The following is a 26083-nucleotide window of genomic DNA, read 5'->3' on the forward strand; positions in this document are numbered from 1 at the left end:
CCAGTCTGCAAACTGGCCAGAAATGTCTGGGTCAGAATAATCCGAGTGCAGCAAAGCCCTCTGCGAGAGAGACAGTTACCACCATCCCCAGCCTGGGGGGGCAGGGGAGACACAGAGATGGCAAAGGGGATTGCAGAGCCGTGCAGGAACCACCACCAGCTCCCTACAGCCGCCCTCAACTGCGTCCGAGTGGGGAACTGAGCCCATAGGTTACTTTGAATCTTGCTAGGATAAATAGACTTCACCTTTTATGGTGTGCAATAGACACCTGGCTATATGGATATATGTTACATTCAGAACAACGTGGTAAACAGACAGCACACAAACATTCTACTATAATGAATATTAGTGAGCACAAATCAATAAAAGTTAATCATCATCCTAGGAACAGGGAAGACAATTGCTAACAAATACCATGCAAAGACACTTACACTAAATGGCTGCTGTACGTTTAAATAAACTACATACATCACTCTGATAAGCTCACACGCTTTTACATACTAAGTGAAGGAAGCTGTATTTCCGCAAACATGACACTCCATAGTATTGGGGTAGTACCCATGACACGTTAATAATACACGGTACACACAGAGGGTCTGAGCACATCACAGACACGGGTAACATGCTTTCGATGGCTCTGAGAACAACCCTATCTGTGGCAGATGGTTTAAGCAATTTAGACTGCAACAATCTAACAAGTGATTTGTTAAAACATCATTTAACAACAGTTCAATGTTATCCTTAGTAGGCAGCATGACCAGAGGGTCTCTGGACAGCAGCCAGCTTGGCTCACCAAACTCCCCATCACCCACTTGGCTGCTTTCAGGGTGCTCAGTGACCGTACTGTATATGGAGCTGCCCAAGTGGCAGGCTCAGACTCTGGCCTTGAGTCCGTGTTGGGTGCCAACGGCTTTATTACTTCTGCTGCCTCTTCCGCACACCCAGCAAGGGAATCCCGGGAGCCACTGGTGGACTGACTGTAGAGGAAGCTACTAACCAGCCTTTATCTCTGACTATTGCTGTGAAGATGCCCCCAATGTGCCGTGTCCACAGAGGAAGATTAACCAGAATTTGGAAAAGGGACATGGAAAGAAGCATCCCACTGTTGTTTTCAGAAAGGGGACAGGTCAGCAATAGGGGACCCAGCATATCCCCGGGATAGTGCAGAAACACCGCTGGGGACCCGCGCTCTCGGGAATGGAAAAGGGAACATTTTCCCCTCTTGTGATGGCAACAGTGTTTAATCACAATGAGATTGTTCCCAATGAAAACTGTCGCTACTGCATATGGTCTGTGACTACGGTGCTTTGGGGTCTGTAGACATAACAGGGTTAGGAAAACGTCAGCTCTTCACTGCGAAGCACTTTGAAAATACAAAGAGCTGCGTCAGCGCTAAGCATTAACGTTTAGACACAATATAGAGGGTGACCGTAATAAGGGCCCAATTCTCTTTCCCCCTTGCAAAGAGCAGCTCTGCCGGGGAGGGGCCAGCGTGAGAGAGAAAGGCCGGAACCCTCCCTGAAAGCCAGTGTGAGAACTTGGCACAACCGTGGAGCTGCTCCGTGCTCAGCTGAGACCTCCCCCAAACACAACTCTTCTCACTCCACTAAACCCCCCATGTTTCTTCCCGCGGGGACCAGCGCACTCAGTCAGGGCCACTGCCACACCAATGCCACACATAAGACAGTTTGGAGGGTGAAAACGGTATTTTAACTCCAGGAAGCACGTCCTGTACTCACATCGGGGGAACTTTCAAATGGCCGACAGGACTCAGGAGTCCCTCAAACTTCACCTGTGGCAGTGATCAGGCATGAAAGTTTCAGCCCAGAGGTTTCCTGGCTGAAGTTCTCAGCGTGTCAGAGCAGGAGTTAATAGCCAACAGTTTTCAGCCTCAGCCACTGGCGGCCGCCACTAGGTGACCACTATAGCCAAAGCGAATCGCACATTGTGGCCACAAACAGCATTCAAGTTATCCCCCACTGTCCTTCCAGCCAGTTTGGAGAACACGCCACCTGACGTGTCTGAAGCAGCGTTTGACATTGCATAGTGGGTACACTTTGCACACAAATCGGTGAATGTTTTCTCTATTAAGCTTATACAAATGCAGTAAGTTATAAAAGATCAGAGGCTGAAGAGAGGACTTGGAGCCCAGAAAGACAACCCTTACCTCATGCTCAGGAGCATTTACTCGAGCAAACCTCACTGAGTACTCATGGGAGTTTGTGCATCCCCAGCCCCTGCTGGCCCGGTTCACATTTGTTGGCCCTTTCATGATGGCAGACGATAGGTCTCGGCTGTAAGGGATTTGAAAAGTCTGCATCAGCGTCTCTGTTCAAACCTCAGCAGCACTTCACAGCAAGGCAGGGGAGCATATTTCCACGGAAGTCCCGCATGTCTCAGTTAAAGGTAGAACCACCCCAACCTGTTACGCGTCTCTGGAGTAGGGATGAAAGTGACGATTGTGTGATAGTCAGTGAGAAGCCCGGCTCTCCCTGCTACCCCACTTGCTGGAAGTGGGAGTAGATGGAGCCCAATATCCTGCAGGCTCCCGGATTTCATACCCCACCGTGCTTATTGGGAAGGAAACGCTACAAAGCCTTTGATACACAAAATGTTCTGCCTAGGGGGGAGCTCGCCAGAGGTACTGGGCAGCTGAGCCCCCTCCCTGAAGAGCCCAGCTGCAAGGACCTGGTGGCGTAGGTGCAAAAGGAGGATCACAGCTAGTGAGTGCAAACAGCCATGATGACATTGCTCTCCTAGAAATACAAGAAGCTGAACAGATCACATAAAACTCCACCTCTCTTTGCAGGACTTCTCTCTGACGGAATGACATACCCTATTCCTTTGACATATCCAGTGACCTACCCAACTGATTCTTCAATTTGGCCACAGCCCAGGCTGGAATTGCACAACAACGAGCAAGTATAACAATAAATGCCAACCCTCTGGCTACAGCACAAGGAGAAGCATCTCCTCTGCCCAGAAACGCCGTAACATTACCGTAGCAGCATGTTTGGAAATGTTTTTAAGACCCATTTTTGAATGGGAGCCTGATTTCCCAGAATGCATCCCTTTTTGGCTCGGTTAACTTTGCTTTCCCATCATAAAATCACTTCCCATTTAGGTCAGGGGTGCAATCGTTATTCTGAATTCTCTCAGCATCGTTTACTCGAAACCAACACCAGCCAGCCTCGCACACAGATCACCAGTAAGCACCGGTGACATCTCTTCTTCACAAAATTCCCACAGAGCTGGCCCTGACAGCTGTCACTTCTGGGCAGCATCACCTTATACTGGAAGGGAAGTGCTCACAATTGGGGGCTTCCTAGCCGCCTTGCATCTTCTGTGCTACTCCTCCCCCAAACACACTGATCTCCTTTCAAAAGACAATCCAGGTGAGGCCACCTCTGCAGGGCTACTGTGGCATCTGGCAGCCTCTCTGTGTTGTACTGCAGCAAGACGCTGCTAGACGGATGGCACATTGTCAGTGCAATACATCAGCCGCCAGGCAGCAGGCAGGAACAGGAGCCCAGGAAATGTCCTTTACAATAACTTAAAACCTAAAAGCTTATGCGAACTTTGTGGTGGCTGGAGTGGTTTTGCTGCAGAGGGGCTGCCACAGTGAAGTCACATAAATTGAGGCCAGCAAGTATAATACAAAGCCGTATCCATTGTGTCTAAGTATTTTACATTTGTTCACAGCTTTATGATACACAAAAATGCAGACAACTCAAAATCAAGGGGAAAGAGAAACAAGCCACAGGAAATAAGTGAAAGGTAACCTGCAAAGCAGAGCATGCCGAACAGAGGAGAATCCATGCAGACCCAGCAATGACACCAGACTGTCCCTAGCCGTGTTACACCAGGCCCCATCAGTAGAGTTCCCTTTCACCGTTCCTGGCTGATCTGTCCAACAGCTTCGCTGTCTCAGCCTGGGTCTTTTACTTTTAAAGTGACTAGCTCTGGTAAGTTCTCTGACCGAGATACCTTACAAGGGCCATCATTTTCAGAAAGTGCTTTAAGCACCCACCTTCTGAAAATCAAGCCCCTTGGAACTGTCTGAAGCTGGGCACCCAAAATGAAGGCATCAAAAATGACCAGTTGCGTTAGGAAATCTCGTCCCCTATGCCATCAAGCAGAGGTGGTGCTAGCCCATTGGGGACCCTATGCAGGAATATTTCCCTCACCCACACAAAAAATACATAATAAAAGGTGAATAAGGGGCCCACTTGAATGGCCCTAAGCCGTGGCTTAGCCTGCTTATGCATAGTGTTAGCTCTGCCGTCAAATGCATGGCGTCCTTTTGTAGTATGCAAAATGTTGTCCCCATATTGTGTGGTCAGGGGGACGCACACTTCTCAAAATTTCCCTTATGCATGGTTATTTCTTTGGGAGGGGAGCTGTGATGCTGGCAGACCAGGTGCCAGCTCATGCCAAGATCCCCATGTCTCAGCTGAATGCTAACTAGCTCGAATCAGTCCGGCTCACCCGCATGTCAGTGTCGTTAAAACAGGCATTAGAATTATAAGAACATGTTTAGTGCTTCGACTTTATGGAATGCTTGTGGGTGGCTGCCTGCATTTCTCTCACTTATAACAGCTGTATCCCATGCTGTAAGGGAATATTTGAGCTGCATTGTGAGCCCCTGTGACCACGTTAATCACCAGACAGGAGAGAGACATTAAGTAATAGGAAGTGCTGGTGTCCAACAGAAGGTGTTATGTCCTGCACAACAAGAAAAGACCAGATGGTCTATTGTGGGACGATAAAGAGGACAAAAGGCACTGGTTGTTCTGCCCTCCCCCAAGGAGAATGAGTCATGCAAGTGGTTTCCTCCCAACACCTGAGTTTGCAGCTTAGAGCACAAGAGAGGAGGAGGAGAGAAACCCCTTACAAGAAGGAAATGTATCTTTCTGCTTCTTGGACTCTGGGGGCTAGATTTATTAGACATAAATAAGAGATCCCCAGTCCTTAGCCTGGGCTGGCCCTAAAGGATGGATAGAGCTTGCTTGTTATAGAAGTGTCTATTACTTTTTGAAACTTAACATTTAACTCATTTGTGTTTATATGTTTACCCACTTTAATCTTGTAAATAACTCTGGTTTCCTTTTCCTGTTTAATAAATCTGTATATTGTTTATTAGAGGATTGGTTACAAGCATGGTCTTTGGTATAGGATCTAAGGCACAACTGACCTGGGTAACTGACTGTCCTTCAGGACTGGGAGTACCCTGAATATTGCTGTGATTCTTGGTGTGAGGGGCCATCTATCACAAAGGTACGCTCACCTGGGTGGCAAGATTAATTGGAGTACCCAAGGAGAATGTCTGTGCCGCCATGTATAGGTTGTTATCGTGCCTGAGGAGTTTATACTTGATAACTTCTTGGTGAACTCACCACCATTTGGGGGTCTGTGCCCTGCTTCCAACAGGCTGCCCTGACGTTGGTACCCAGGCTCTCGAATCACTGCTGGCAGCCTGACAGGGGCCACTGGCCCCACACAGCAATGGCAAAAATGTGGATTAGTATAGCCACCCAAAAATATTCTTTATTGGCTGCTTTCTTTCCCCACGATGAATAGAGCCAGAGGATTGTTAACTGCCAAAGTACAAACCTATTTATTGATGGAGAATTGCAGCATTCAGGCCTAGGACTGACAACAGTAAAGTACTTTGTGCATTTGTCTGACCTGCAGCTGTCCCAATTACCTAAAGTACCTTGTCGCAATTCTTCACTGATACCTAAATTAGACGACTAAATCCATAGTTTTGCATCTAAGTAAATAGCTTGATTATCAAAAGAGTTAAACAGTCCCACTGAGGTCACTGATTTAGGTGCCTAAATATGGACCTAGGAACCAAACTTTATGGACCAATTTTTTTAAAATCTTGGCCAAATTCTTCACCTACTTAACTCACAACTAACCAAAAGCCAATGTGTACAGGAAACCACTCTGACAAAACATTCTGTCAAGATCACCCACAAAGTATCCCTGAACAAGAACACTTTCATTCCACTTGGGCAGCCTCTGTGAAGCAAGTTATATTCAATATAATATATATTATATACACACATTATATATGTATACACTTTGCGTGCTGGCTTGTGACATATTTCTGTGTTCCAACATTTAAACACAGAAGTTGACAGTCCTTAGAATAAATATGTCACAGAATAGTAACCATCATCACTCCCTTCATAATGATTGTGTTACCCCTTCCATGACATGCCAAAACATTCTTCCCCTCTGACCACCTATTGAACTTAATGGCCCTTTTTAATATTAGTGGTAACGGTAGCGGTTGGGAAAAGAATCTAAACTGCACAGAGGTGGAGAGTAACTTTTTGGTTGAAGAAACCTGAAGTTTGACCAACTGGTTTGGCACAGCTGGATGTCCACTGCTTACTCAGTGCTTCCAGTGGGGGAGTTCACTCTTTGGACATCTTTCCCAGCTCCCAAGCAAGTGCATAATATATGTCTTTAGCTCTTTCCAGTTTAAACCTTTGCTGTTCAGTCTGTCCCGTGGACCCATGTCACAGTAAATCTGCATTGGCACATGCGTTTTCTCATGGACAGCATTAGCCTGTTGCTTGTTCTACCAAACAGTTTGTCCAGCACTGTTGCCTTGTTGGCAGAAATAGAATGACATGTTCATAAACCTCCAGGTTTCCCTTTCCTTTATTATTCCAAACATGGTCTTTGTGACACCGAGGTTTCTATAGAGGCAAGGAGGAGTACAGACGCTTGGTGTCAATGCTTCAACTCTGCCCAAGCTGTTCTGAAGAGGAAATGGACCTTGTAGTATTCTAGGGTCTAACACTTCATACTCTGTGATTCATAAGCAATTGCCACAGTCCCACAGCTGGTTCAGCTTTGGCATCACATTCAAGTGTGCTTATTACAGGATGAAGACGCACCATCCACATGGCACAAGAAGATTTATGTCACCCATCTTCTCTTGATAATTGAGCAGTTAAGCTCAAAGGCGCACACACTTAGCGTTTATCCAAATGGATCAAATAATGTCTTGGGCAATAAAACCTACATTGAATAAATTGGTAAATACAGTGGCACTCATTAAAAACAAACATCTAAGAGCAATAGACTTGTAAAAATTGGATATCCCTTCCCCGTCCCCTAATCTATCCAGTCTCTTAGAGACAAGCTTCTGAATGGATTTCTCTCTCTCAAAACACACCACTTCCTCTCCCTGATGTGATATGCTTGAATTATTCTTTGCTTTGTGGAGCTATGTTACTAGTTCTTCAATAGATTTATACACACAAAGCGACCAAGGGACTAGGAATGTGTAGAATTTTGTCTAGAAAGAGCCCTGTTTTTGTATTTTCTTTTCTGTTTATATTCTGTTTTGTTTTGGGGGGAGGTTATAAGAAAGTAAAGCATGGCAAATTTGGAGGAAAATTATTTTGGTTTTTAGTTTAACTTTTCTCAGTGTAGTTTCTTCTTCATAGTAGAACCCTGATACCCGCCCTTTTCACACATAAGGCTAAAGCATAGATGCCATATATTGCATATGATGAAAGATACATTTGTATTAGTGAGGTGTACCTTAAAGTTTGTATTCATCCAGCAGCTCAATTTAACATTACCAATTTTACATAATTTTTAACTGAGCTCTGCCATACCTTCCCAATCAGGTATGCCTCATGTATGCTAGGAACACTGTAAAGAATGTTTAAATGAATGCAGTATCAGGAAATGTATAGTTTAAAGAAAGTAACATTTAAGCTGCTGCCAGAAAGATGTATTTAAATAAATAATGGATATAATGTTGATAACTTTCTTCTTTGGGACCTGACTTTCTACCACTAGTTACACCCAATGTAGGTTGCCCGAAAAGTGATGTTTTTTCAATAGAAGTAAAAAGGCATACCATCGTCTCTGCAAAAGAGCTTCTATAACTTTGCTGATCCTGTGAGAAACTTCCATTTGTTTCTATGGCAATAGAAATCATCGAGGTGCTCTTGTCACAATTATAGCTTCTGAAACTCCTGTGAAAGGAATGGCTCCCAACTCAGACAACCAAAGAAGATTAGCATGGTTGTTATTCCAACTTCATGAACCACCTGCCAAGCAAATCCTTGGTTTAAAAAACTGAAGAGACGGTTTATTGCTCAGACTTCTGTAGGAGTATGTCATGCAGCCTGCTACATACCCCACTACTGCCGTACCACACGCCTGTGACTTGGAATTAGACTTCCCTCCTTTCAAAATGACAACTTGCATGTGAACAATGATGAGCCTCTTTCTTGGGTCACAACAGGCTTCTGCTGCCCTACCTGCGTCAGTCACCCATTCATGACCTAGAGCCTCTCTCCAGAAGTGGGGCCTCCTTGCACCCCCTAGTTTAGTCTTGATGTTTTCCCATCCAAGCATCAGCCCAGTACCTGCTTAACATAAGAGATCCTACACATTCCCAACCTGGGGGGGCAACAAGATATAATGTGTGTGCTGAAACCGGGATATAATATCGTGCTAGGAGTGTTTATGTTTCCCCATTAACCAGTATGCACCAGCCACAATAGATACTGAGAGTGAGATAACTGGCTCTGTGGATGAGGGGAAAGCAGTGGACGTGTTGTTCCTTGACTTTAGCAAAGCTTTTGACATGGTCTCCCACAGTATTCTTGCAGCAAGATAAAGAAGTATGGGCTGGATGAACAGACTATAAGGTGGATAGAAAGCTGGCTAGATCGTCGGGCTCAATGGGTAGTGATCAATGGCTCCATGTCTAGTTGGCAGCTGGTAACAAGCGGAGTGCCCTCGGGCCGATTTTGTTCAATATCTTCATAAATGATCTCCTCATGCACCCTCAGCAAGTTTGCAGATGACACTAAACTGGGAGGAGAGGTAGATATGCTGGAGGGTAGGAACAGGATACAGAGGGCCCTAGACAAATTAGAGGATTGGGCCAAAAGAAATCTGATGAGGTTCAACAAGGACAAGTGCAGAGTCCTGCACTTAGGATGGAAGAATCCCATGCACTGCTACAGACTAGGGACCGAATGGCTCGGCAGCAGTTCTGCAGAAAAGGACCTAGGGGTTACAGTGGACGAGAAGCTGGAAATGAGTCAACAGTGTGCCCTTCTTGCCAAAAAGGCCAATGGCATTTTGGGATGTATATGTAGGGGCATTGCCAGCAGATCGAGGGACGTGATCGTTCCCCTCTATTCGACATTGGTGAGGCCTCATCTGGAGTACTGTGTCCAGTTTTGGGCCCCACACTGCAAGAAGGATGTGGAAAAATTGGAAAACGTCCAGCAGAGGGCAACAAAAATGATTAGGGGACTGGAATATATGACTTATGAGGAGAGGCTGAGGGAACTGGGATTGTTTAGTCTGCGGAAGAGAAGAATGAGGGGGGATTTGATAGCTGCTTTCAACTACCTGAGAGGTGGTTCCAAAGAGGATGGATCTAGACTGTTCTCAGTGGTAGCAGATGACAGAACGAGGCATAATGGTCTCAAGTTGCAGTGGAGGTGGTTTAGGTTGGATATTAGGAAAAACTTTTTCACTAGGAGGGTGGTTAAGCACTGGAATGGGTTACCTAGGGAGGTGATGGAATCTCCTTCCTTTGCGGTTTTTAAGGTCAGACTTGACAAAGCTCTGTCAGGGATGATTTAGTTGGGGATTGGTTCTGCTTTGAGCAGGGGGTTGGACTAGATGATCTCCTGAGGTCCCTTCCAACCCTGATATTCTATGATTTTATGATTCATGACTGTGTCTGAACTGGGGTCTCTTGACTTAATTGCATTTTCAGAACGCTTAATTTTCAGTTGCCTTGCGGAAGGGGGTTCATGTGCATGATGACTTGAAAGGACTGATGGCAGGACAGGGTAATTTTATTTTTGAAGTGAGGACACATGCTGATTTTATTTACCTGGTTTTGAGATAGACACACTCATGTCATGCCGCAGAGAGCAAAACCGATAACCCTGACTTCCCTATCACAAGATATATTCAGTCGACAGATCTCCACCTCAGCGCACAACTTTTCTAGGTGAAACAGTGAAGAAACACACCCCAGTGAACCCAGGCAATAGCTTAACAATGTAGCCTGCACCATTATCCCCTCGTTTCATTTTGAACGAGACAACATCAAAAATATAGTGTGAAAGAAAAGGCATTACATAAATGTAATGTGTTTCTTAAACAGGTTTAATCTCGATAGGTTTTAAAGTAACTTGTCTCTATCAAGAGGAAGTTTCCAGAAGATCAGATGTTTGAATTACAACCAGTTCCTAAATAGAAAAATGTCTATAAATTGTCTTGTCTGTAAGATAACATCAATCATAAAGGCACACTTACCGTTAATTTTGCTGCTGGATGAATGTTGAATGGATGTTGAAAAAGAGTCCTAGCAATCAGCTATTTTACAGGAGGTTTTTTATACTGAACAGTCTGTAAATGAATGGGACGATGTCCTCTCAAAACCACTTCACTTAGATGAGACCATGCCAGCTTCCCAAAAAATAGTCTCTCGTATCCAGAGTTTTTATACTGGGGGGATGGGCACAGATTTACAGTCTCTGCAGTATGCAAAACACCAAGTTTTTAAATCGCTGATTTAAGCAGGACTTTTCTAAGTTGACTCTCATCGAATTTGAGCTAATTTGAACCTGCATACTAATGCTGAACTTTCTGTACTTACCCGTTGGTATAGATACTCCACCCCCTGCTGTCTCCACTGTGGGGGTAGGTTGGTGTAACTGTGTCACTCCGGCTTCAGAGTCAAGCTTCTGGCTAGCAAACTTGTTCTGCCCAAGTCTGCATTATAACATCTCTGTTCAGGGGCCGGGGGGCGTGCTGGGCGCTGGCATGCTAGGAAAGAATTGGTCATCACACAAGAATTGAAATTCTAGGAGGAATCTTTATGATTGGCTCTGGAGTTGTGGTTCAGAATGAGATAAAATGGTTTCAATACTAAGGTATTCAACCAATTCCAGATTAGAGATTTGATTAACTTTGGTAAAATTCTTTAGTTGGCAATTATAACTAGACACATTGACACCTCACAATGTATAAGGAACTGGTTATTTTTAGTATTCATTTGATGATTTAACTCCAATCCAAAATTAAGACTAATTTGTTAATATGACTTTGATCAGATAATGATTTAATATTTGTAGTGCTTTACTCTCAATTTAGTTCAATGGTATCTGCCAAGGTTCCTTCCCCACTCTGAACTCTAGGGTACAGATGTGGGGACCTGCATGAAAACCTCCTAAGCTTACTTTTACCAGCTTAGGTTAAAACTTCCCCAAAGTACAAATTAATTTTACCCTTTGCCCTTGGAATTTCCACTGCCATCACCAACTTTAACTGGGTTTACTGGGAAACGTAGTTTGGACATGTCTTTCCCCCCAAAATCCTCCCAACCCTTGCACCCCACTTCCTGGGGAAGGTTTGGTAAAAATCCTCACCAATTTGCATAGGTGACCACAGACCCAAACCCTTGGATCTTAGAACAATGAAAAAAGCATTCAGTTTTCTTACAAGACTTTTAATAGAAGTAAAGGAATCACCTCTGTAAAATCAGGATGGTAGATACCTTACAGGGTAATTAGATTCAAAACATAGAGAATCCCTCTAGGCAAAACTTTAAGTTACAAAAAAGAGACACAGACAGGAATATTCATTCTATTCAGCACAGCTATTTTCTGAGCCATTTAAAGAAATCATAATCTAACACATACCTAGCTAGATTACTTACTAAAAGTTCTAAGACTCCATTCCTGTTCTGTCCCTGGCAAAAGCAGCATACAGACAGACACAGACCCTTTGTTTTTCTCCCTCCTCCCAGCTTTTGAAAGTATCTTGTCTCCTCAATGGTCATTTTGGTCAGGTGCCAGCGAGGTTACCTTTAGCTTCTTAACCCTTTACAGGTGAGAAGATTTTTCCTCTGGCCAGGAGGGATTTTAAAGGGGTTTACCCTTCCCTTTATATTTATGACAGTATCAAGAGTAGTTTAACTTTGTGATTTCTTCTCTTGATTTTATTTAAGTGTTTTAATAAAATTTATAAAAGAATGATGCAACAAGCACCATGGGTCCAGAATGTTTGAGGGGACACCAGCCAGGCAACCTAAAAGGATCCGCTCCCCTAATTAGCCTTCATTTCTGCCAACATATAAATGATCTGCAAACGTGTTTGTTTACAATTTAGTGTCCTCCATTATACCACTTACATTGTTATAGACCTGTCTCTGCCTGGTTATCTTTAAGGAAAAACATATCAGGTAATTAACTATATCCAAACTATAGCTAGAGCAGTGTTACTCAAAGTGGTGGTCTGCGAGCCATCAACTGCCAATCTGCGCACACATTGGAAAAAAAAATTGCAGGTCCCCCACATCAGATAGCTAGAGCAAATCTCTGCTTCTATCCTGTACGATAATAAAGGAAGTCCCTTCCTGAAATAAACACCACTACTCCTTTCTAGATGGTTGGAACAGTTACTGGTGAACATAGAATCATAAACTATCAGGGTTGGAAGGCACCTCAGGAGGTCATCTAGTTCAACCCCCGCTCAAAGCAGGACCAATCCCCAACTAAATCATCCCAGCCAGGGCTTTGTCAAGCCTGACCTTAAAAACCTCTAAGGAAGGAGATTCCACCACCTCCCTAGGTAACCCATTCCAGTGTTTCACCACCCTCCTAGTGAAATAGTGTTTCCTAATATCCAACCTAAACCTCCCTCACTGCAACTTGAGACCATTACTCCTTGTTCTGTCATCTGCTACCACTGAGAACAGTCTAGATCCATCCTCTTTGGAACCCCCTTTCAGGTAGTTGAAAGCAGCTATCAAATCCCCCCTCATTCTTCTCTTCCGCAGACTAAACAATCCCAGTTCCCTCAGCTTCTCCTCATAGGTCATGTGCCCCAACCCCGTAATCATTTTTGTTGCCCTCCGCTGGACATTTTCCAATTTTTCCACATCCTTCTTGTAGTGTGGGGCCCAAAACTGGACACAGTACTCCAGATGAGGCCTCACCAATGTCGAATAGAGGGGAACGATCACGTCCCTTGATCTGCTGGCAATGCCCCTACTTATACAGCCCAAAGTGTCGTTAGCCTTCTTGGCAACAAGGGCACACTGTTGTCTCATTTCCAGCTTCTCGTCCACTGTAACCCCTAGGTCCTTTTCTGCAGAACTGCTGCCGAGCCATTCGGTCCCTAGTCTGTAGCGGTGTATGGGATTCTTCCATCCTAAGTGCAGGACTCTGCACTTGTCCTTGTTGAACCTCATCAGATTTCTTTTGGCCCAATCCTCTAATTTGTCTAGGGCCCTCTGTATCCTATCCCTATAGTGTCATCTGCAAACTTGGTGAGGGTGCAGTCCACGCCATCCTCCAGATCATTAATGAAGATATTGAACAAAACCAGCCCCAAGACCGACCCTTGGAGCACTCCACTTGATACCGGCTGCCAACTAGACATGGAACCATTGATCACTACCCATTGAGCCCGATGATCTAGCCAGCTTTCTATCCACCTTATAGTTCATTCATCCAGCCCATACTTCTTTAACTTGCTGGCAAGAATACTGTGGGAGACCGTATCAAAAGCTTTGCTAAAGTTAAGGAATAACATGTCCACTGCTTTCCCCTCATCCACAGAGGGAGTTATCTTGTCATAGAAGGCAACTAGGTTAGTCAGGCATGACTTGCCCTTGGTGAATCCATGCTGACTGCTCCTGATCACTTTCCTCTCCTCTAAGTGCTTCAGAATTGATTCCTTGAGGACCTGCTCCATGATTTTTTCCAGGGACTGAGATGTGGCTGACTGGCCTGTAGTTCCCCGGATCCTCCTCCTTCCCTACATTTCTTTGTACAGTACTGTATGTAGGCAATTTAAAAATACAGTAATATATATTATATGTATATGTAGCAAGTCCCACTGGAAAATTTACACTTTCCCTGATTTTCTCAAACTGAGCGACCGTGTTTGATGCCTTTACCACAACTCTTGCCTCTTTAATTTCATAGCAACGACCAACTGGTCTGATGTTGTGATTAAATTCTTAGCATCACCACTTACAGGAGCAATATTTCCAATGGTGGCATGTGATTAAACTAAGTCTGGGCTTCTGAGGAAGAGCTGGTGAACAGTTACTGATTCCACCCTACACTGTGGCAGCTCAGCAAGGGAAGTGAGGAGACCCTAGTGCAACATGGGATATATAGTCTGTCTCCAGGGCGCCCCGACCAGAGAGGAGAATGAAAGCATGAGGCACTGAACCACAACTCCCATGAAGCACTGCAGTGACATTTCCAAATTGAAATTTTCAGTTTTTAGCCAAAAAGTTGAGTTTTCATTTTTCACTGGAAAAAAAATGCAAATTTTCTGTATAAAATTTCAATTTGTTTTTGTTTTGGTTTGGTTTTTTTTTATTTTATTTTGTCAAAATTTTCCATGGGTAAAAACAATCATTTTCCAACCAGCTCTAATCAGAAGAGCCGGGTCCTATCCCCAATTTACCCACAAATGCCGCGTATGATTTGGCCACCTCTCTAAGTGATTCAATTGCCTCATCTCCATTTCTCTAGAATGCAGACAGTGGACTCAAGATCGACCATAAGGATGGCTATGAAACCTCCACAGCGCAAACGAAGAAATTATACGGTAATATCTTCTAAAAACTAAAGGTATGCCGACAGCGTGAGCTCATTCCCAGCTCACCTTCCCAGCCCCAACTCTATGGCTCATGAAGCTAGCACACTAAAAAGAGCAATACAGCCATAGGACTCTGGGCCGCAGCGAGCAGCAGGAGAAGCTAGTGGCCCTGAATACAAACCCCTCTGGACCCCAGGGGCACCTACTCGGGCAGCAAACCCAAGCCACGGCTTGCACCACCACAACTACTGATGACTTTCAGCACACTATTCGATGAGCGATCGCGTGAGGCTGTCTCTGCAAGCCGGGAATCACTCCCCAGCTCCAAGCGGACATGTAGCCAAAGTGGCAAGTAGAATTTCTGAATGGATGATGTGAGGGCACTCTTAAGGCATTTCATATAACTTATGTTCAGTCACTCAAGTGGAAACAGAGCGACGGATTTCTGTTTCTCTGCCTTGGCCTCCTTTCCTCAGCTCCTGCACTCCAGTGCAGCTCGGGCAGACTGCAGGCTCTATTAGCTTAGAAAACATCTTCAGATGCACACAGACCATGTGGGAGGCTTCAAGGGTGACCTCAACAGGGTTCAACATAAAATGAAAAACATTTTCCTGCCTATGTTCTTATCAGCAGAGAAACAGCGGATCGGTCGTATAGCGTGTGCTCCCGCACGGTACTACACAACGGCTACATGGGACTCGGCCCAAAGTACATAATTTGCAAGTCAAGCTAATCAATGCAAGCCAATACATCCACCCTACATAGCATTTATTTTCATGATTGATTATAGTGTTGATGAAGGTTAATTTCACACAAACGCCGTGTTCTGCAGAACAATCAGCAGCAACACACAAGCGCCGTGTAGCGCTGACTGGCCGGTGTACAAATGGTATTTACTAGCCAGCCAACCACGTCACACTGGCAGACCACCGGGATGTGTTTTACGTAAACAAGGCACTGGCAGTAACGCACTGTACCACCCGTATTGCTCCCTAGCCCCGCACAGCACAGGGAAGATAGACAGATTATGCATCGGGTTTTTCCCCAGGTTTAGCTGTAAAAAGAGAAAACCACTTTGTAAGACTGGCTTACATTAACTAAGGTCCTTCTGTTTGTAACAATACAACCAGCGTCATGAGTGCAAGAGGAGCAGTGAGTGTGTTAACACAGGCCACTCAGGTACTGGAGAATTAGTCATGGTTCACTTCCCCCGCAAGCTAGTAAAACTTCTTTCCCAACGTACAGACTGCTGAGAACCCTTTGTGGATTAGGGGCTCAGTTCTGCCTTCGGTCGCACACCACCTGTCAGTGACGTCTACCTGGGCCCCGTGTGTGGTGCTGATGTACACGTGCCACTCTGCAGGCATGCTGTTGCCAGGTTGTCGGCCAGGCCCGCTCTCCAGTGAGTGGCAGGGGCATGTACAAGGGGGGCAAGCAGGGATACCCCCATAATCATTGGGGGCACAACTCCTCCAGTCCCAGGGCTGCGGTAGTGGGTAGAGCGAGCTGCTGCCGGAGCCGGGACAGGGAGGGAAGAGAGATCCTGCTGGAGCCGTGGGGGCCCAAAATGCCCCCCCCCCAAAGGGATCAAAGTTAAATTTCTGCACACGGCCCTGGTGTGTGGAGTGGTTGCCACACTATTCTTCCCCGGGCACCAGTACATTGATGGTGTTGAGCTGACCCATGTGTACCCCCTGCCGCCTGACCAGCAGGCATGGGTTGGACTAGCCAGGCACAGCCCTTGCCTGCAGAGTGAGGGAGGACACGCAGGAGCAGGTGCCTACTGAGACTGCAGTTCCCCCCTGCAGGCAGCCACTGCACTGGAGACTCAGGACTTCTGTCCTACCAGCAACCAAAGGCAGAGTTTGTTTTGCTGCCCCCGGCTCTATCCCTGCACTGCAGACGTTTAGGGGAGAGCCTCCCACACGGTCATAGTGTCAAAGTGAGGAACGTTAGATGGGTCTGACGGTTCAGGCTCAGCACTGGGACTCCCGAGACCGGGGTACCACTCCCTGCCCGGCCCAGGTCATCATGTCGGGAGAGTCCTTTCACTGCTGTGCATCAGTCCCTCCCCCCCGGCATCTGTTCCCTCCTTTTGCCTTCTCTGTTGTATGCTATCCGCTCCTTGGGGCAGAGGCCGTCTCTCGTTCGGTCCAGGAAATGAATGGTGGCCACAGCATACAGCCACAGGGAATTAATTCCAAAGTAGTGAAAGCCATCCACAGAGCACATATTGGAGGTCAATAAAAGCAAGCAATCATAGACTATTAAACTATGGAACAGGGCCCAGAAATCTGTTGTCTGCAGTAAGACAAACAATAATAATAAAGCATTTGATAATCTGCACCAATCATTTCACTCAGCTGTTCAAACTTGCTGGGCTAAGTGACCAATTACTGGCTTTCAAGATATTTAGTCCCTGCCCAGCTATGCACCACACTTTCTCCAGTTGGATTCTTTCTTTAGCTTTGAAAGGATTATGGAAAAAGTTAATTGGATTCAACAGACGTCTGTAGAACAGACAAAATTACCTGCATCCGTGCCTAAGCTCAGTTCATATGGACAACAAAGTCCGCAGGGTCTTACCCTGGAGAGCCACTTTGGGCTTGTTCAGGGCTTCAGCAGCCCATGCACCCTTGTGAATGGCACTGGGGTGAATTTCATCCTTAATGGATTCGCATCAATACAATAGAGAGCCAAACAGCATGGGAACAATCGCCAGCTGATTGAAAAGCCCAGCATTTGTCAGCAGGTTTGAATGGGTTTGGCTCTTCCCGTCCCATTGCTTTAACGACAGACTCAACCATTTCATTGTTATGACTTTTCTGTTTTCCCCCAGCACTTTCTCTCCAACATGAAGGATGAACACTGATGTATCACGCAGGGATGCTTTTACTGAGTCATCTGCTTCTCGTATGTTTTATTGACACTTCAACAACTAAAATGATGTTTAACCTGCCTATTTAAAAATTACTCTGCAGGTGTTGTATTTGTTAAGGCAGCTGGAATATTTCTATATGGAAATAGGAAACAAACAAGTAGCCAAAACAACTATTTCTTAATTACATACTTTGTATTCTATAGTTCTGTTTAATGTGAAAAAAAAATTCCTTCACCTACTGTGATGCAGAGTTGTATGCAACAAAATTGCTATGCTATCCCTTACACACACACACACACACACACACCCCTTCCTAGCCCCAACCCCAGAGCTGTACATGCCTTTTTATACCTGGCAAAATAGTCATCAACACTGAGAATACATAACACAGCTAATCTAGATCCCATCGTTTTGTATGTACAGTTGGGAATAATATTTTCCAGTGTGCTTTACTTTCCACTTATCAACACTCAATTTCATCCGCCATTTTCTGTCCCAGAGAGACAAAGAGGGGGAAGGAATATCTTTTATTGGACCAACTTCTGATGGTGAGAGAGATGAGCTTTCGAGCTACACAGAGCTCTTCTTCAGGTCTGGGAAAGGAACTCCCAGTGCCACAGCTAAATGCAAGGTGGAACAGACTGCTTAGCATTAAGAAGTTAGCACAGAACCATTCAAGATAGAGTGGTCGGTTAATACCTCTGCAGTCATAGTTGTTATTAGGGCACTGAGTGCACTGGATGAGGTACACCACATGCTGCGATAGGCATATGTAGGACCCATGGATCTTGACAGATGTGTTGTAGGAGGTGTTGATCATTGTACCAGTGGAGATATGTCTGCAGGTTTTGCATCTGTTGTTTCGGCAGCGTCTGGTGCCACTTTGAGTTGATGTGTCCTTGTCTGTGGGGAGCTTGCTTGTGATGATGGGGTTGGAGAGGTTGGGAGGGGTTGTTTGAAGGCCTGAAGTGGGGGATCAGGAAAGATTTCTTTCAGGATGGGGTCCCCATTGAGTGTGGGTTATAGCTGTTTGATGATACCCTGCATGGGCTCCAGTGTGGAGTGGTAGGTGACAACTAGGGGTCTGCGATCAGACAGGTTTGATTTCTGTACTGAAGCAGGTTCTCTCGAGATATCTGAGTGGACTATTCCACGATGTGATCTACTTCCTAGGTGGAATGTCCTTGTTTGGTGAAGGCAGTTTTAAGTGTGTTAAGGTGTATGTCGCAGACTTTCTCCTCAGAGCATATTCTCTGTGGTATCTGAGTGCCTGGCTGTAGACAACAGATTTCTTGGTGTGTTTGGAGTGGTTACTAGATCTGTGAAAGTAGCCGTGGTGATCCAGGGGTTTCCTGCATATAGTTGTCTGAAGGGTTCCGTTGTTGAAGCTGATCAAGGTGTCCAGGAAGTTGATGCCAGTGTGGGAGTGCTCCAGAGAGAGTTCAATGGACGGCTAGTGGTTGTTGCATTTGTGGTGGAAATCTATGAGGGAGCTTAAGCTATCTGTCCAGAGGATGAAAAAATTATTGATGTATCTCAGGGATATCACTGGTTTCATGGTGCATTGGTCCAGAAATTCTTCTTCAAGGTGGCCCATGAAGAGGTTGGCATATGGTTGAGCCAGTCTGATACCCATGGCTGTTCCCATGTTTGGACAAAGTGTTTGTTGTTGAATGTAAAATTGTTATGGGTGAGGATGAGTTGGCAATGTATTTGAGAGATCCCTTTGTAAACTCTTCACAGTCAGCTTTGAACTTAACTATCTTGAGTAATTTTGTATCATCTACAAACGTTACCACCTCACTGCTCATCCTCTTTTTCCAGATCATTGATGACTACGTTGAACAGCACTGGTCCCAGTACAGATCTTGGAGGGACCCTGCTATTTTCCTTTCTCTACTGTAAAAACTGACCATTTATTCCTACCTTCTGCCTCTTTCAACATCAGTCCCTCAATGATGTGTGGATTTTACACTACAAAATCATCATTCAAGAGCATTTAGACAGACATCTACCTGATCCACAAGGCCAGATTCAACGAAATGATGCATTTCAGTGCTAAATGGAATTTCCTGTTCACTATGGACGCAATGTTGCTTCATCGTACCTTTAGATAACAACTTCTTGGGACGGGGACTCTATATTGACACGTGTACAGCGCACAGAGCAATGGCACTCTGACTCCTGACTCGGCCTCTAATAAAACATTTTCCATGCTTCTGGCACTTATCTTTATTTATAGGAAGCCATCATTTCACAAACATGGAATACACAAAATCGCACTTCATCTTATGAGTATGGACATTGCACATGTGTAACCCTTCTGCCCGTCAGAGTTGGCAGCAACAAGGGCTGGGTTCAATATCTAGGGGATCCATTCCAATAACACAATGCAAAACCGGCTCGAGCCCCCACCCAGTGACCTGGGACAAATATATACCACCCCCGCTGGGCGCCTCCAGGAGGCGATACTTCCCCTCTCGCAAGCACAGAGTCTGAGTGTAGCAAAAGTCTTTTAATAACAGAGAGAAACAATGTGGCATTATGTTGGGGAAACACCACCAACAGGATTCATAACACAACCCATGAGCAAAAAAAACCCATCCCAGGCAAATTGGGGCATGCCCCTTTCCCTTTGGTTCTTGAGTCCAGCAACCCCAAATCACCCAAAGTCCCAAAAGTCCAATGCCCCAAAAGTCTCTGTCAGGGCAGCCCCAGAGTTCGAAAGTTTATCTGCGGAGCTTTACCTCCCGACCTGGGTGGAAATGGGACAGGGGTAAGAGGCACCTTACGTGATCTGAAGCTGACCGCCCCATAGCGGCGCTCCACTCCGCCAGCCGCCCCACAAACTCCTTCGCTCAGCTGCGCTCCACTCCGCTCCGCCAGCCGCCCCACGAACTCCTTCGCTCAGCTGCGCTCCGCTCTGCTCCGCCAGCCACCCCACGAACTCCTTCACTCAGCTCCACGGCCCACAAGCAGCTCCTGCCATCCACACACTGCGCCGCGTCAAACTGCTTCACCAGCCGTCCTGCAAACTGCTCCACAATATATCTTCAGGCTCCCCCACTACTTAACACAACACTCAGTGATTTCAGCTCTTAGGTGAATTCAGCTTATAATAGGGGAGCCCCAGTGCGGGTGCACTGTCAGCCCAAAGTGAGCTCAGCAGCCTATAACTAGACTTCTAATGAAATCAAAATTAGCTCTGATATTCCACAGTGGAGAGAGGAGGAAGTGCAATTAGCATGTAAGGCCCTCACCAAGGGGCCCATGCCACCAAGTACTACTACTTGTCCCCAGCCTCTCTCCATTCACACAGTTTTGGAACCCATGACCCTTGCCTAGCGAGTGCTACTTAGTTGATGGTGAATCCCTCCATCATAACAAAAGGCCACATACAGTTCCAAGCACAGTTCCCATAATCAGGGTAATAACAATTTATTCTTCCTGCCCCAATAACAGAGACACTGGGGATCCCACAGCAGCCAAAGTGACCATTTGGGCAGCTATGGTCTCATTCTAGGCGGGCTGGGTGTGCCTATGCAAATGAGATCGGCCCCTGAAGTTCTTTTCCACAACTTGCCACACCTCACCACCAGATGTCAGGGTGGAGCTCATCCTGACACTGCTTACACATTGTAGCAAATTATTATAGTTAAGAGTCATCCTAGCCAACTGATAGAATGGACAATGCCCTACCAACACGTGGGGAAAGTGGGGGGAACTACGGCTTCAAATGTTATCTGTACACTGGGCCTCTATGGCACAGAGTGAGCTGCTCAGTTGAAGATCAGAGACCTATCCAGGGCCAGGCCAGGTCAAAACCCCAAAGTCTGAGTCTGTCCCCAAACTGACAGTGTGAGATGAGAATTGGGGTTGTGACAGGTCAGGGTCTTTCACCAGGGTCAGCAAAGATCTTAAGCCAAAGAGAGTAAACCAGGATGAGGGTCAGGAGCTGGGATCAAGGTGAGTAGCGGCGAGCGGGGTCTAAGCACATCAAAGGGCCTGTGTTTCCTGGACAACTCCCAGAAATGGCTTCCTGCTTTTATGGGCAGGGCTAGCCAATCATGGAGTGCTGTCACTCATGTCCCTTAGGACAGGACTTGCTGCAGGGCTCAGCCTCAGAGTGGTATCCCCACCCAGGCCCTATGGGGCAATGAAGAAGTGAGGCCTGCCTTAAATCCTGCAGACCCCAGTTCTAGGCCCGTGGGCTCTGAGACAACGGTTCTTCCAAACACCTACTTCGAACTAACATAGTTTACTGGAGGTGAAGTTTGTTAGGCATGGGTAATTCTCGGATTTATAGGATATTTTAGTGTGATTTCATTGCCCCCGCGACTGACTACTGTACGATTAAAAGCAAGTGATTAAAACACAAATTTTCAGTACAAATCCCAGAGGGGACACAGTAATGGATTCTGGATGTTGAATCCAGCCCACACTCTAACCAGAAGCATAATTTTCTCTTAGCTTTTATTAGACTACACTTCTAATTACCTGCTCATGTTAAAAATAGTTCAGCCCAAAGTCTGCTCTTTCCATACTGAGAAGGGCGGCCATAGAACCACTGGTGTGGATCTCTACCTGTGGGAGTATTTCCACTGAGACCAGTTCGCTCTGATGATACCATGTCAAAGAGATTTCATTAAGTCACACATGGCATTTTTTTCAAAAATGAAATAGGGGGGAAGGGGATTCAAAAATGTGCTGACAGTTTACACTGACATTCTAGGACATTTTCCTGAAACCATTACATAAAATGTTGTTAAACTGGTTTTCCCCACTTTACTCACCCAAAAATGGATTTACAGCAAATGACGCTTCAATAACCATTTTGATAAGGTTTGATAAAAATTTCTGTGACAAATACTGAGCAAGTGAGCCCATTTCAAGCTCTTCCAAACAAGAACAGCTCCAGAATGTGTCACAAAACTAGCTGTTCATTTTCCAACCTGTGCAGCTGTTCCTGTAACTTTCACGTCACTGCTCCCAACTCTCCTCTGTACAAAGCATTGTGATGCAGGCTTACAGTTTCCAAATGCTGGAGTCTTACCGGCGAGTTTCTCTTAGCCAAAGGGCCCTTTGTGAGTGCTGGCCCACAGCTGCTGTGCAGGGAACAGGTTCACTGACAGCCAGAGAAATACGCCTGTTCCTCCGAGGTACCTCCCCATGGCTGCACAAACCTCCATTAGTTATTGCCAGACAGCCTGGATCATCCAATGGTTGCAGACCATCCGGAAGTCATACTCCTCCATCCAGAGTATAATATATTTAGTGCTTGCCTAGGGATAGATAGGGAACCAGGAGTTTATTTTACATTATACTGTGCGTGAGCTACAGATATTGCAAATGAGATTGTCTTTGAGTTCCCTTAAAAATTACCCTTGCACCTGTTTATGGGGTGTACAAACCCTACACTGAAGAGCAAGGGGTTAAGGAGCCACACCTGCAAAATAGCCCAGGCAGCCCCATACCCTGCATCTGGAAAGCTCGCACAAGCTAGAGGTGGCTCTTAGAAGGGGCAGGCGAGCAGCTCAGAAGGGGGCAGGCACTGGAAGGGCACAGTCCTGTACTCTGAGCTCAGGGGAGGTAACAGCCCAGGAGCTCTTACTGCTTGAGACCTGACCACAGTGACCTGGCCAAGCTCCCAAAGCAGAGACTAGCAACTGTTTGGGAAGGTCAGAAATTTTATTTTCTGCTCATTTCTTTCAATTCAGCCTCTGAGGGAACGGGGGAGCTCTGGCAGGAAGTGACCCAGGAAGGCAGCTGCTTAGCACCCCAAGGTGCAGAGCTTAGCTGCCCACCATGGGGCCCTGCATCAGAGCCCAGTGGAGAGGGTGGGCCCGGGCTCCCCTACCAACCCCTAAAAGTGGGACAACAAAAAGTCTACCCCTTGGCAGGGAATCCAGCTGGGGACAGCCCTGAATACACAAGGGTCCAGACCCTACACCCTGAGGCTAAGGAGAGAGCCCCGAAGCCCTTGTGGGCACCAAGAGACTCCGACAGTATTGGACTTTTCCTTTTGCATACCCTGAAAGGGGAGGACTGGAACACGGGCCCCAACCAGAGAGCTGAGCAGCAAGAGAAGGGACCAACCCCACAGGCCACAGGTGTGGAGAAAAGGAGATGTCAGGAAGGGGAACAACCTGCCACATCCCTGTCTGACCACTAGACAGCACTGCCAGTGAGAGTCACCCTTCATGGCACCAGAAGAGATTTTTTCCCTGGTGAAAACCTTAGCGTAATACACACACACACACAAGGATTTGATACTAACAGTTATCTATGGAAGAGACCCAGGAGATGTTTTCCTCATCAGCTCCAAGGGATTTTCCTCCCCTTTCCCCTTTGAAAATCTCAGGTTACTATTGTTAAATAGGAGCCTAAGGGAGTTAGATGCCAATGCTTAACACGCAACCTCCTTTGAGAATCCCAGCCACTGACCACTGAAATCAAAGGGAAATCACAAAACTCATTGAAATAAAATTAAGGTTTCGTCAGAAACTGACAAGAGCACAAACTCCAATTTGCAACAATCTGTCTTCATGTTATCACTTCATGATTATATATTCCTGGAATCTCCAACCAGGGAGTGATGTTAGGTACAAGAGATGTGGCAATATTTGATTATAATTGTGTGTGTGTGTGTTATAACAGTACAAGCAACTAAACACACACTGGAAAAATCCTCTAGTTGCTACGATGGCATCTGCACAGCTTGCACATACATTTGGTGGTGGTTTTAATTAATATACTTGCAAATGTATTCTGAACTTCGTCATGCGCTTCCCCCAATCGCTTTTTAAAATTAAAAAGCAAGTAGTGTAGAGAGTGCACTCAATTAAGGGGAGAAAAACAAGTGTATATTTATGCACAACCTGTTAGAACACAGGCAATATCTGGCTGGCTCCTCAGTAACGCTGGTGGGCCTGTGCGTAGGTTCTCGCCTAACCCCTGTTGTGCGTTATTATTATTTAAGCGCAAGAGGTTTAGACTCAGACGAGCTCAGCCTACCCTACCAGTTATGACGAGATAACTGGCTCTGTGGATGAGGGGAAAGCCGTGGATGTGTTGTTCCTTGACTTTAGCAAAGCTTTTGACACGGTCTCCCACAGTATTCTTGCCAGCAAGTTAAAGAAGTATGGGCTGGATGAATGGACTATAAGGTGGATAGAAAGCTGGCTAGATCATCGGGCTCAAAGGGTAGTGATCAATGGCTCCATGTCTAGTTGGCAGCCGGTATCAAGCGGAGTGCCCCAAGGGTCGGTCCTCGGGCCAGTTTTGTTCAATATCTTCATAAATGATCTGGAGAATGGCGTGGATTGCACCCTCAGCAAGTTTGCAGATGACACTAAACTGGGAGGAGAGGTAGATACGCTGGAGGGTAGGGATAGGATACAGAGGGCCCTAGACAAATTAGAGGATTGGGCCAAAAGAAATCTGATGAGGTTCAACAAGGACAAGTGCAGAGTCCTGCACTTAGGATGGAAGAATCCCATACACCGCTACAGACTAGGGGCCGAATGGCTTGGCAGCAGTTCTGCAGAAAAGGACCTAGGGGTTACAGTGGACGAGAAGCTGGAAATGAGTCAACAGTGTGCCCTTGTTGCCAAGAAGGCCAATGGCATTTTGGGATGTATATGTAGGGGCATTGCCAGCAGATCGAGGGATGTGATCATTCCCCTCTATTCGACATTGGTGAGGCCTCATCTGGAGTACTGTGTCCAGTTTTGGGCCCCACACTACAAGAAGGATGTGGAAAAATTGGAAAGAGTCCAGCGGAGGGCAACAAAAATGATGAGGGGACTGGAACACATGACTTATGAGGAGAGGCTGAGGGAACTGGGATTGTTTAGTCTGCGGAAGAGAAGAATGAGGGCGGATTTGATAGCTGCTTTCAACTACCTGAAAGGGGGTTCCAAAGAGGATGGATCTAGACTGTTCTCAGTGGTAGCTGATGACAGAACAAGGAGTAATGGTCTCAAGTTGCAGTGAGGGAGGTTTAGGTTGGATATTAGGAAAAACTTTTTCACTAGGAGGGTGGTGAAACACTGGAATGGGTTACCTAGGGAGGTGCTGGAATCTCCTTCCTTTGAGGTTTTGAAGGTCAGGCTTGACAAAGCCCTGGCTGGGATGATTTAGTTGGGGATTGGTCCTGCTCTGAGCAGGGGGTTGGATGAGATGACCTCCTGAGGTCCCTTCCAACCCTGATATTCTATGATTCTATCCTGAATGCTCATCTTTGTAGCTGATGGGATGGGACATGGACCACCAGCGACATTTGTCCACTACCATCAGCTCACAATGGCAAATGATTGAGACATAAGGCTTAGAAAATTCATTAGGGAATCCCATTCCAAACATAAAGCCAGCAATAGATCACTTATGTTAAGAAGGGAAGTCATTTGTTTGCTGTAACTGCTGCAGTCTCCTTGATGCAGCTTTGGGAGAGGATGCCTTTCAGCTCAGACGTTCCCGGCCATACTACAAGGACAGAAAACACTGTTCATTATCCCACTCCAGGAAGTCCTTCGGCTCCTTCTGTGTCACCAGCACAAGTCATCA

At 46.0% G+C, this 26083-nt stretch overlaps 1 protein-coding gene across 1 annotated transcript in view; it reads right to left on the reverse strand.

Moving 5' to 3' along the window:
• LOC140916778 (uncharacterized) overlaps window positions 1–26083 on the reverse strand; it is a 203745-nt gene that overhangs the window by 11383 nt on the left and 166279 nt on the right. The gene's annotated exons all lie outside the window — the stretch shown is intronic.

Source organism: Lepidochelys kempii, chromosome 9 (genome assembly GCF_965140285.1).
Source record: "Lepidochelys kempii isolate rLepKem1 chromosome 9, rLepKem1.hap1, whole genome shotgun sequence".
Classification (NCBI taxonomy): Eukaryota; Metazoa; Chordata; order Testudines; family Cheloniidae; genus Lepidochelys; species Lepidochelys kempii.